Source organism: Neophocaena asiaeorientalis, unplaced genomic scaffold (assembly GCF_003031525.2).
Source record: "Neophocaena asiaeorientalis asiaeorientalis breed wild unplaced genomic scaffold, Neophocaena_asiaeorientalis_V1.1 scaffold14, whole genome shotgun sequence".
Lineage (NCBI taxonomy): Eukaryota > Metazoa > Chordata > Mammalia > Artiodactyla > Phocoenidae > Neophocaena > Neophocaena asiaeorientalis.
This window is the reverse complement of record NW_020175192.1, coordinates 13,518,865-13,520,295: the sequence shown is the minus strand read 5'-3', so window position 1 is coordinate 13,520,295 and position 1,431 is coordinate 13,518,865. Positions and strand designations below refer to the sequence as shown.

The 1,431-nt window shown below is 51.5% G+C and overlaps 1 protein-coding gene across 1 annotated transcript in view; it reads left to right on the top strand.

The window, feature by feature from the left end:
* The window catches only part of LONRF1 (LON peptidase N-terminal domain and ring finger 1), a 45,237-nt gene that overhangs the window by 781 nt on the left and 43,025 nt on the right, over positions 1-1,431 (top strand).

Below are 1,431 nucleotides of genomic sequence, written 5' to 3'. Positions count from 1 at the left end.
GGAGCGGAGCGGCGCGGCGCGGGTGGCCGGGCGAGGCCGCCCGAGCGCGGGATGGGGAGGGAGTTGGGCGAGCCTGAGCGGCTGTTCTCTTCCTGCCGCGCTCTTTCCGGTAATTGGCCGCTCGGGCCGGGCCGGGCCGGGTCCGCCACGGGGAGACGCCAGCCGGGGCGGGGAGAGGATCCCCAGACGAGGCTGGGTGTGCAACGTATACCTTGGTCTCCCACAAAAGTCACCGGGGCAATTGGAAACCGCTGGAGGCAGAATTGCATAAGCGGGGGGCGGGGGGCGTTGTGTAACGTGTGACGTCCGGTAGGCGTGGCAGGAGCTCGGCGCCCGCACCCCGCACCCGGAGGCCCCGTGGGCCGCCGGGCTGCGGAGGTGCTCCGGGTTGTTCCAGTCTTAGCTGAAAATGCCTGCCGCCCTGCTTCCTCTTGATGATTTCCCCGTGTGTGTCAGGGCGTGCTTATTTCAGAAGCACACGTGTGCTTACTTTCGAAAACACCTAGTTCACGGTAAAGATAAAGAGTCAGCCTCTGATCGAGTTCGTTGCCACGCTTGTTTCCCTTTCCACTCTTGATCAAGCTGTGGGGAAAAGGCCTTGAAGATCTTTTGTCTGTTTCTTCGCCTCCAAGAAGCAGTTTCGGCCTCCTAACTTAGGCTAGCACTTTTCTTTTTGGGCTGTGGAAAGGGACATTGCCGGAGTTAGTTCGCTGTGTAAAATTAAGAGTTGTTCTTTAATTCGGTGGTTTTCTACCAGGGGGATTTTACTGCCCGCCCCCCAGCCCCAGGGGACATTATCTGGGACAATATCTAGGGAGATTTTTGGTTGCCACCCCATGTGGGAGTGGTGCTGGTACATCTAGTGGGTAGAGGCCGGGGATGCTGCTCAACATCCGGCGATGCACGGGACAATCTCCCACACAAAGATCAGGCCCCAAATGTCAATTTTGTCACTGTTAAGCCTTGTGTTAAGTAAGCATATTTCAAGACTAAGGTCTATACAGGCATGGAATAACACTTGGGGAAATAATCCCCAAGAAAACAGACTTCCAGAATATAAACTGATGCTAAGTATGAGGTGCATTTATAAACTGTAACTGAAAGTATCTTGTTGTAGGTCTTTTACACTAAGTGCCCAGTCACTTTGAGCTAGTTAACTGTGTTGAGCTGTTTAATACCTTTAGAGTTCAAAGCACAAACGTGGCATATTTTCAGTATCTTTATGGGGAGTAGCAGTTATAAAATAGAATGATAGATCCAAAACAAAAGAGAACTATTTGGAATGCAAAATTCCAATACAACTCAGCCTCTCTGGGTGAAGAGAGTATGAATGGTGAAGTACAGACCATCCAGGACATGGTCCTCCTTTTTTTTTTTTTTTTTATTTTTTTTTTTTTTTTTTGGCTGCCCTGGGTCTTTGTTGCTGGGCGG